Here is a 12,423-nt window from a genome sequence, read left to right as displayed (position 1 = left end):
TTACATCCCAATACATCGATCATGCTCTCTTTTCCCTCTTGAATTTTTTTTCTTAATTTTTGGGAACTGTAATAATTTTTTTTGGAAAATCCCCAAAATTTGGTCTTATGATTTAGAAATTACACTTCCGTTATTACAATTTATGTATCTAATGGTTGGAGAAAACTACACTTTAATTAAATATACAGTTTAATTTTTAATTTGTGGTAGCCATGTCTTGAAGTGTACACTTTTCTACAAAACCTTTCTCTTGTAAATTACACTTTGGAATTCATTGTCTACACTTTTCTAGAAAACCTTTCTCTTGTAAATTACTCTTTTGAATTAATTTATAGTCTTCATTAATGCTGAGAAAATTTTAGGGGAAATTCTTTTACGAGAGTTGAAATTCGAGGGTTCAAAACTTTTGGGGTTGATTTTTTGAAATAATGGTTAAGGATAATTATTGCAAATATGAATTTAATATGTTATACCATTATCTCCCCATAAAATAGAAAGAAAATTCATAGAAACAAGAGTTCCCATCCCTATACAATTACCAAACGCTCAATTAACATTAAGAATACTTATCCCAAATATTAATTTAAAATGTTTATATGTTATAGCATTATCTCCCATTAAAATAAAAAGAAAATTCATAGAAACAAGAGTTCATATCCCTATACAATGACCAAATGCTCAGTTAACCTTTATGTTTAGAGTCCATAATTTTTGTAGGTGATTTGCCTTAATTTCTCAAAAAAGGTTGTTATTTAAACTAATTTCCTTGGATATCATAAAATTACGGTTTTATGGCAATGGTTTCACACATGTCTTTTGATCATGGAACTATTTTTCAATCTCCCATAGAATTCAATTTCTCCAATGTATTTGCTTTTGGTTTTGTAGAAAAAAATTCACCCACAAAATCCTCCATAGACATTCATGGTTTTATAATTATTTATACACAAAAGGCAACTTCAATAAACTTTATATCCATACATCTACCATTAATTACATCATTTATAAAGGGCTATACCATTGATGAATCGATTCTCATTCTCGTGAACCAAATTCAAGAGGAGAAATGGAGGAGCAGATTGTGTTGATACTAGAGGAGAAGATTTCCTTGATTACAGGTATGTTCCCATAAGTTTTTTTTCAACTATTACATGAAGAATAAACTAAAAAGTTATATATCCTAAATTAAAAAAAATTATATATATAAAATTGGCAATAATTCATAGAACATTTTATACGACAACTTTATAAAATAGTAATTAATCAAAGGTTAAAATGAATTCATGTTGCCGATAATAATCAATTGTGATGAGGATCAGACACACATAATTCAAGTCAATTCATGTTTCCAACAATAACCGATAGAATGAGGTACAATATGTATGTACAATATGTATGCTAACCAATAGGATGAGGTACAATATATATGTTGGACTTTCATGGAGGTGTAAATAAATGTTTACATATATCTTGTGGACTAAATGTTTACTCTCCTCAACGCTCTCCCAACGTATAGAGTGAAGACCACAACATCATTAACTTAGCGGTGGACCACACCATCATTACCTTAACTTTTTCCTAACGGATAGAGTCAGGACCACAACGGCAGAGGATCACAACATCATTACCTTAGCTTTTTCCAAACAAATAGAGTCAGGACCACAACGGAAAGCTTTTCTGAATACCTCAATCGCATTTACTCGAGTCCCTGTATTTCACCAACGTTACTAGTCACTCAACGTCCCAGTCGTCAATCATTGCCTCGTCGGTCAGAAATTTCAAAAGCTCCACAACGCGCTGATTTTAAACAATTAAATAAAACTGCCGAAAGAATTTCGGTGGAATCAAGAAATGAGGCCGAATGAATTTTCCACTTTCGGCTTGCTGCCTGGACAGTTTACTTGCCACTAGGCATTATTGGAGAATGGGTTTTGAGCAATTAAAAGTGAGTTTTCCCTTAATTATTATGGTTTTTTTGTTTTATTAAATATTATATTAACAATCTGTTTCACGGATCGCATTATAATAATTTATTCTGCGTATTTGATGATATTAGGTTGATAGCTTCATGTAATTTTTTTGTTGGTAGATTTTATATTTGAGTTTGAATTTTAGTAAAGGGTTGTTTGCATTATAATAATTTCTTGTGGGTATTTAATGATATTAGGTGGATAGCTGAATGTAATTTTTTGTTTGTAAATTTTATATTTGAATTTGAATTTTAGTAAAACGGTTTAAGAAAATTTAATAGTCTGTTTATATTTAATTTAGGTTTATTTTAAAATTTCTCGAATTTCTGTTATTCCACCGCTATCCACCTCCTCCTCCTCCTCCTACTCCACCTCCTTCTCCACCACCTCTATCTTCTCCTCCTCCTCCTCCTCCTCTACCGCCAACTATATCTCCACCACCTCCCGCTCAACCACCACCTCCACCTCCACCTCACCTCCATCCACCTCCTCCTCCTCCACCTCCACCTCCTCCACCTCCACAAACTCCTCCTCCACCCCTCCTTCCTCCTCTCCCACCACCTCCCCTCTCGCTCTGCCTCCTCCTCCACCATCACCACCTCCACCTCCACTTTCACCTCCTATGCCTCTTCTTCTAGCTACACATTCACCACCACTGCCTCCACCTCCACCTCCTCCACCCCCTCGACCTCCCACTCTGCCTCCTCTTCTAGCTTTGCCTCTGCCTCCACCACCATCTCCTCCTCCGTCACCTACCCATCCTACTCTGCCTCCTCTTTCAGCACTACCTCCTCCTCCACCACCACCTCGACTTCCACTTCTCCTACCTCCTCTACCACTTCCTAGCCACACACCTCCTCCTCGCCTCCACCTCCACCTCCTCCTCCACAATCCTCCACCTACACCACCTCCTCCTCCACCTCCACCTCTTCCACCCCTCCACCTCCACAACACCACCCCTCCTCCTCCAACTCCAACTTCACCTCCTCCACTCCTCCTCCTCCTTCTCCACCTCCACCCACACCTCCTCCACTGCCTCCTCCTCCTCTTCCTCCTCATCCTCCACCTCCTCGACCACCTCCACCTCCTCCACCTCCACCTCCTCCTTCTCCACCTCCTCCTCCTCCTTCCTCCACCTCTACCTCCTCCACCACCACCTCCTCCTCCTCCACCTTCTCTCCTCCTCCTTCACCTCCACCTCCTCCACCACCTCCACCTCTACCTCTGCCTCCACCTCCACCTCTACCTCCTCCACCATGACCTCCTCCTCCTCCACCTCATCTTCCTCCAAGTCTACCTCCTCTGCCACGACCTCCTCCTCCTCCACTTTGTCTTCCTCCTCCTCCACCTCCACCTCCTCCACCACCTCCACCTCCACCTCCACCTTGACCTCCCCCTCCCCCTCCTCCTTCGCCACCACCTCCACCTCCAACTCGCCCTCCTCCTCCTCCAACACCATCACCACCACTAACCCCTCCTCCTCCACCTCAACCTCCACCTACTCCTCCACCAGCTCTAGCAACATCTCCTCCACCTCCACCTCCACCTCCACCTCCTCAAAAAAACTAAAAAAAAATAAAAATTTCCATATCATTTCATTCTCTTTATTTATAATACTTAATGATTCATTTATTACAGTGATAATTCATATATCAATATATATATGATAATATAACAAATACTATGTATAAAAGTTTGCATTTTAAATAAGTAATTATTAAAACAACCATTTCATTCAAAAAATTGTAAAATTTATATAAATAATATCAAAAAGTGTTAAGAAAAATCGCACCCAACTCAATATTTATTTTTAATGCCTAGAACTTTCTAACATCAATAAATTAATTATATAAAATCACAAAAAACAAAATTACCACACATTAATTATATAAAATCTTTTAAAAAATAAAATACATAAAAATCACAACTACCGTAGACATAAATCATGGAAACCGCCAAGGAACGTACAAACGCAAAACACAAAGAAACTTCATAAGACCTACACTGGTTATAAGCTTTATTGTTATTTTATTGTGGTGTTCCATCGTACTTAGTCGAGGTTATTGTTATTTTTTCAAAACCTAATGCCATTGCATTTATATACTGAATAAATTGATTTTCCTTTTTATTGTCAAAAATAATAATTTAGTTGCTTGATAATCACTCCATTGACCGGAAATCAGAAATTAAAAACCCTAACAACAACAAGAAAATTTAAAACACAAGCTTGGACAGCAAGAAGATTAAATTAGAACTTTCTTGGGCCGGAGATAGACACAGTAGCCGACCATGAAAAGCTATATGGATTCATGAAGCGATTTGACAGCTTCCATGAGATCCTCCTCTCCCGACTTCATACAAATCTTCCGAGAAATGCAGGAGCCCGTGCAATATTTTTATTAGAAAATCCATCTGCATGATTATTTCCTCGGCATATATGTTCAGACACACGTGGTCTCTCGCATATTTATTCCTCTTGCGAGTTACTTTCTTGGATAACCAACTGTAGGACATGGGATTGAGCGACTATAGCCACTTGCTGCCTTTGCAGAAACCATAAATTGAACGTGTTGAAGCGAATAGGCTCTCAAAATACAGAAGCAACAACATTGTGTATGGAACACACAACCTTCATATATTCAGCCTGATGCTCTCCCGACAAAGATACAGAGGAGCGTGGATCGAACACATGACCTTCATATATTCAGCCTGATGCTCTCTCGACAAAAATACAGAGGATCGTGGATCGAACACACGATCTTCGTATATTCAGTCTGACGATTTGTGCATCGATTTGGCACATCTTAAAACAATTGGGAGAGATTGCTCTTTTGAAATCCACCTTGAACAATGAGGAAACGACAATGAGGAAACGGCTATGAAGGAAACGGATCGACTTCCTCCGTCATCTCTCAACTAAATGCTCGGGTTGAAGTTGAAGACATTACCATTGTGAAATCCGCCTTGAACAATGAAGAAACGGGTGGGCTGAATTCAAGAAATATTAATTACAAAAGCAGGGAAAAGCAAAAAGTAACGGCTGGGCTGAATTCAAGAAATATTAATTACAATAGCAGGGAAAAGCAAAAAGTTAGTTAGAAAGTTACCTAATTTTAGAAAAGAGAATATTAGTTAGTTAGAAAGTTATCTAATTTTAGAAAAGAGAATACTAATTACATTTTTGAAAGTTAAAGTAAAAAAAATAACAACTAAAATAATTGATTTTTAAATTTTACAAATGGAAAATAAATAAGTTACTTAAATTTAAAAAGTTATTTGAATTTAGAAAAGAGAATATTAATTACATTTTTGAAAGCTCCACCAAAAAAAGTTAAATTAAAAAAAATAACAAACCAAAATAATTAACTTTTAAATTTTAAAAAATGGAAAATAAAAGACTAAAAGCTAAATTAAAAAAAAAAAAAAACATTTAATTGTTTTTTAAATAAAAAATTGGACTGAAGTGTTGATGGAAAAATAAATAAATAAATAAATTAAATTCTAAAATAACATTTATTTGTTTATAAAGTAAAAAATTGGCAATTTCAAAGTAAAACATAAAATATAGAATCCATTTCTATATAAATTGTAGCTTGAAATTCACATATAGTAACTTTTTTATAATTAACAATTTAGAACATAACTTAGATGTGGAAGAACAATAAATTCAATAAAATGTACTTCACATATAACCCTATAAACTTGTTATGAATAGAGTTTAGTGAGAGTATTTAAATTTTTCTTTTTGACATCTTTATATTTTGGGGTATTTGGTCAACTCTGATACCTCTTTCTCTATCTTTAAGTTGAATATGACAACCAAATTTATCAAGTAAAATGGTTTAGTTGGTACCAATTAGTTAAACATTGAATAGAATATTAAAGGGAACATAAATAATTTTTCTACTTAAAATTATATTCTGGTTTCAATAATTGTAATGCTTAAGATGGACCAACTAATTGTAATTCAAATTATTAGGGAGAGTCTATTATTACAAGGTCTATTAACAAAATATAAAATGGTGTGCATAATATTTTTATGCATGATATTCTTTATACATAGAGACTAATTCTTAAAATATTGTAATAATTATCTACGCTAATTAATAGTAATATAAAAATTTATATATTCGAAGTTGTTTTCAACTAGGATTAAGACTTTACATCAAGACTAAAAATATTTTACAATAATAATAAATAAATAATATTTTTATTTTTGTTAATTATCAATAAGATTATAATAATAAATCATATTAGTTAATATAAATATAGAATATATCATTTTGTATTTAGCCTAATTTAATTTATAATTTAATAATATTATATTATGAATTACCCTTCACTATGGAAAGCAATACTGATGGAAAGAGAGACCATTATAAAAAATAAAAGACTAAATATAAATAATATTATTTCTAATAGAATAAATATTATTTAAAAATTATTTGAAAAAAAGGGTACAATCTTACTTATAGAGGTATTGGCTTTTTCATTAGAATCCATCAATACAATCTTAAGAAATATTGTTATTTTTCATTGTTTCAAATTAGCTAGAAAAAATTCAGTGACAAAGCCATTTTTTCTATTAGTTAGACTACGTGGAAAAGAAAAAAAAAAAAAACCTTTATTATCAAATTTTCAAAAATATTTATTTTATATGTTTCCATTTTTTTCTAACTTTAGTGATAATGCTAATTGAATATTCAATCCATACCTACCTTGACATGATAAAATAGAGTAGAAATAAGTGTTATCTGTTATTGTCAATATGCCTTTCCATTATCCTCTTTATAATCACCACCATGCATGCACATTACCATTTTTTTTAGTGACTAACTTAGAGAAATGAATTCCTTGGAATTCTTTTCAGTTATGATGATGGACCATCAATGGAGAAGGATTTTCTTTATGATGTAGGGTGGTTGAATAAGAATTTTACCTTATGTTTCATAGTTCTAGCTACCCAAAGCCTAAACCCTAAAACCTAAGCATATTATGATCTATTAAAAATAATTTTGTAACTTTTATTTAAGTGTTTATTAAACAAATTTACTAAGGTGTTATAAAACCTAAACCCTAAACCCTAAACCCTAATAATTTAATAACATTTAAAAGGTGTTTTGTAACCTTTTTTCAGTGTTTGTTAAAATATCTTAATAAAGTTTAATAAACACTAAACCCTAAACCCTAAAACTTAAACAATAAACAATAAACCCTAAACTAAACCCTAAACTATAGGCATTTTATAACATTTTAAAAAGTGTTTTGTAACTTTTATTTAAGTAACACCGTAAAACCTAAACCCTAAACCCTAAACCATAAGAATTTTATAATAGTTTAAGAAGAATTTTGTAACTTTTATTTAAGTGTTTATTAAAAGAATTTAGCAAAGTGTTACAAGCCCTAAATCATAAACACAAAACCATAAACCCTAAACACAAAAGCATAAACCCTACACCCCAAAATCTAAACCCTAAAGCGTAAAGCTCAAACCCCAAACCCTAAACCCTAAACCCTAAATCGTAAACCGTAAACTGTAACCATTTTATAACATTTTAAAAATTGTTTTGTAACTTTTATTTAAGTTTTTATTAAATGAATTTACCAAAATGTTGTAGACCATAAAAACTAAACCCTAAACCCAAATCCAAAACCCCAAACCATAAACCCTAAACCATAAACCCTAAACCTTAAATCCTAAATCCCAAACACTAAACCCTCAACCGTAATCATTTTTTAACATTTTAAAAAGTATTTTGAAACTTTTATTTAAGTGTTTATGAAAATAATTTACTAAAGTTTTATAAACCGTAAACCCTAACCTCTAAACCCCACACCCTAAACCTTAAGTCATAAACCCTAAACCCCAAACCTTTAACCCTAAACCCAGAATCTTGAACATTAAACCCTAAACCCTAAGCATTTTATAACACTTTAAAATGTATTTTGTAATTTTTATTTAAGTTTTTATTAAAAGAATTTACTAAAGTGTTATAAGCCCTCAACCCTAAACTGTAAACCACGAATCGTGAACATTAAACCCTAAACCCTAAGCATTTTATAACATTTTAAAAGTTATTTTGTAATTTTTATTTAAGTGTTTATTAAAAGAATTTACTAAAGTGTTATAAACCCTCAACCCTAAACTGTAAACCATAAACCGTAAATCCTAAACCCTAAACTCTAAACCTGAAACCCTAAACCCTAAACCCTAAGCTCTAAACCCTAAAGCCTAAACCTTAAAATCTAAACGCTAAACCCTAATAATTTTATAACATTTTAAAAAACATATTGTAACTTCTATTTATGTGTTTATTAAAATAATTTACTAAAGTGTTATAAACCCTAGACCCTAAACTATAAACACCAAACCCAAAACCATAAACCCTGAACCCTAAGCATTTTTATAACATCTTAAAAATGATTCTAAGTTTTATTTAAGTGTTGATTAAGAGGATTTAGTAAAGTATTATAAACCCTAGAGTCTTAACCCTAAACCCTAAGAAATTTATAACATTTTAAAATGTGTTTTTTAACTTTTATTCAAGCGTTTGTTATAAGAATTTACTAAAGTCTTATAAACCATAAACCCTAAGCATTTTATAGCATTCTAAAAATATTTTTGTAACTTTTACTTAAGTTTTTATCAAAATAATTTACTAAGGTGTTATAAACCCTAAACAATAAAAGCTAAACCCCAAACACTAAAACCTAAGCCTTTTATAACATTTCAAAAAGAGTTTTGTAACTTTTATTTTAGTGTTTATTAAAACAATTTACTAAAGTTTTATAAACCCTAAAACCTAAACCCTAAACCTCAAACCCTAAAATCCAAACCCTAAACCCTATACCTTATACCCTAAAACCTTAACCCTAAGCATTTCATAACATTTTAAAAAGTGTTTTGTAACTTTTTTTACATGTTTATTAAAATAATTTACTAAAGTGTTATAAACTTTAAACCCAAATACCTAAACCCTAAAACCTAAACCCTAATTGATTTATAACATTTCAAAGAGTATTTTGTAACTTTTATTTAAGTGTATATTGAAAACATTTATAAAGTGTTACAAACCCTGAACCCTAAATGCTAAAGCCTAAGAATTTTATAACATTTTAAAAATTATTTGTAACTTTTATTGAAGTTCTTAATAAAATAATTTACTAAAATGTTATAAACCCTAAGTCCGAAACCCTAAACCCCAAACCCTAATACCTAAAACATAAACCTTCAGAATTTTACGAGTATCTATAATAAGGGAAGACCACACTTGGGTATGTGAGTATAGGAGGGAGAAAATTGTGGTACATGAGATACCTTGACCTTTGTTTTTCCACCCTTCCTCATAAACATGTTTCCTTTTATTTATTTTTCTTCATAACTCCTCAAGGCTCAATAGGATGAATGCATGACGTGTAATATGTAGCAGTGGATAACCCCTTAAGGTGGGGTGGTTCATCCCTATGCCTTAAACCCTTAACCCTAAACCCAAAACCCTAAACCATAAACCCTAAACCCCAAATCCTAAACACTAAACCCTAAGAATTTTATAACATTTAAAAAGTCTTTTGTAACTTTTATTTAAGTGTTTATTAAAACAATTACTAAGGTGTTATAAAATCGAAACCATGAACCTTAAACCCCAAACCATAAACCCTAAACTAAAAATCTTAAAACGTAAACCCTAAGAATTTTATAAAGTGTTATAAACCCTAAACCATAAACACTAATTCCTAAAGCCTAAACTGCAAATGCTTAACCCTAAACCGCAAACCCTAAATACTAAACCCTAAACCCTAAATTCTAAACCATAAACCCCTAATCCTAAACCCTAAACTGTAAACCCTAAACCCAAAGTATTTTATAACATGTTAAAAAGTGTTTTGTAACTTTTATTTAAATGTTTATTAAAAGCATTCACCAAAGTATTATAACCCATAAACCCTAAAATCTAAACCCTAAACCCTAGACTTAAAACCATAAACCCTCAACATTTTATAGCATCTTAAAAATTGTTTTGTAATTTTTATTTAAGTGTTTGTTAAAAGAATTTACTAAAGTGTTATAAACCCTAAACCCTATAGCCTATAGCCTAAACCCTATACCCTAGTTATTTTATAACATTTTAAAAAGTGTTTTGTAACTTTTATTTAAGTGTTTATTAAAAGCATTTACTAAAGTGTTATAGACCTTAAAACGTAAACCTTAAACTCTAAACCACAAAACCCTAAACCCTAAGCATTTTATAAACCTTAAACACTCTACCCTAAACCCTAAACCTTACATCGTAAACCCCAAAGCTTAAACCCTAAACCCCAAACAATAAACCTTAAACCCTTAACTCCAAACCATAAAGACTAAGCATTTTATAACATTTTAAAACGCAGTCCTTAACTTTTATTTAAGTGTTTATTAAAAGCATTTACTCAAGTGTTATAAACTCTAAACCTCAAACCCTTAACTCTAAACCATAAACACTAAGAACACTCAAGATTATTTACTCAAGTGTTATAAACTCTAAATCCTAAACTCTAAACCTGAAACCCAAAACCCTAAACCCTAAATCCTAGGCATTTTATAACATTTAAAAAACTATTTTGTAACTTTTATTTAAGTGTTTATTAAAATCATTTACTAAAGTGTTATAAACCCTAAACCTAAAACCCAAAATCAAAACCCAAAACCCTAGGCATCTTATAAAAGTTTAAAAGGCATATTGGAACTTTTATTTAAGTCTTCATTAAAAGAATTTACTAAGGTCTTATAAACTATAAACCTAAATCCCAAAGGCCAAACTATAAACACTAAACCCTAAGCATTTTATATCATTTTAAAAAGAATTTTGTAATTTTTATTTAAGCCTTGATTAAATAAAAGTAGTAAGATGCTAGTAAGGGTCAAGGAAATGTAAATGGAAAATGACTACTATTTGTTCTCATGGGAAGTAGGAGATAGAGATTTCAGGGTACTACTTGGAAACATAGTTCTTGGTTGGGAGGAATGGAATAGCCTTTAATTTATTTATGACAGTAAGATCTTAGATAAGTATATCCCAGTCTAGCTCGGTTTTTTAACAAAAAAAGAATACAGTTGAATGTGTGCAAAGATACAAAGGGATATTATATAATAATTTAAAGAAGCTTGTTTGGATGGATAAATATATAGACATGCATAGTGATTCTTATTCACCTTTAAAAATATAATTTGTTGTAAGCTACTATAGAAGAGAACTATTTCAGGATGAAATAAAATTTAGGATGCATAAATGTAATTATATTACAAGTTAGTGAAAGAAACAATGGATGCATCTTTTTTTTCATTAAATTTTTTTAATGCGTGTCCAAGTTTATTTCACGTTCATGGCTTCTTTTGATCACAAGGAGAACTAAATAATTTTTAATTTTACATATATAATAAAAATATGAACATTTTTAGTAGAAGAGTGGCAATAGGAGGTGATCTAGGTGTTACCTATCCTAAAAAGTGTGTATTGTTCAACAATTACCTCATTCTTAATGAAAAGTATTACCTTTCCCATTGAGTGTATATCTATTTTATTAGATTTCCATATATTTTAATGCTTTTGCTAAAATATATTTATTAATTTGTCAAAAACCATCAAAAAATATATTTTATATTGTAATACCATTCTCTTCCAAATCACTTGGAAGGTGCCTTGCATATATTGCATTCATTCAAAGGGGGGGTTTTGTGAATAACGAGGTTAGTGAAACATTAATATGTGTATAATGGGTTCATGCATATTCTTATTTGTATCCTTTAAATTATTTTTCTAAAAATATCTTTTATTTCAATACACAACCTCAAGATTTAACTTAGAATTGATTAGACAAAAGGAAAACAAAAACAAAACAAAAAATTCAAAAGAAATATGGGAATACGTAATTTGCAAATGTAAAATACATATAACTAAATTTGTGAAAAAATATTTATGATTCCTTAATTCTGTTGTGTTGATAGGTGTGTATACCTTATAATAGGATTTCTAGAATTTTAATTCAATTATCAATAATCAATAGGTTGATGCGAGATATTCAATAATCAATAATTAATATTTTTAAAATTAGTCATGAAAAGAAGATTGAAATTTATTTAAAATGTATTTATGATCTCCATTCCTTCTCAATTTAATTAAAAATATTATTTCAAAATTAATATAAAATACATTGTATATAGAATATTTTGAATGATTTATTGGTTTTATTATAAATATTGGGACCATAAAATTAAACGGATTGAAAATTTCTATAGCCATCATTTTACGATAAGAATCAAAACACTAACCCCATTATACATATTGCATTAACCAAACTAAGAAATTCATAAAATTTAACTAAACTATTATTATTATTATTATTGGAGTTATATAATATATAAAAATATGTTTATCGATGTAGATTCACCCCATTATTATAGAAGTCCTTTATTTGG

The sequence above is a fragment of the Pinus tabuliformis genome, chromosome 1_2, assembly GCF_031772625.1.
Source record: "Pinus tabuliformis cultivar Carrire ecotype Pingquan chromosome 1_2, CPIR1, whole genome shotgun sequence".
Lineage (NCBI taxonomy): Eukaryota > Viridiplantae > Streptophyta > Pinopsida > Pinales > Pinaceae > Pinus > Pinus tabuliformis.
Note: the sequence above shows the minus strand (reverse complement) of the source record.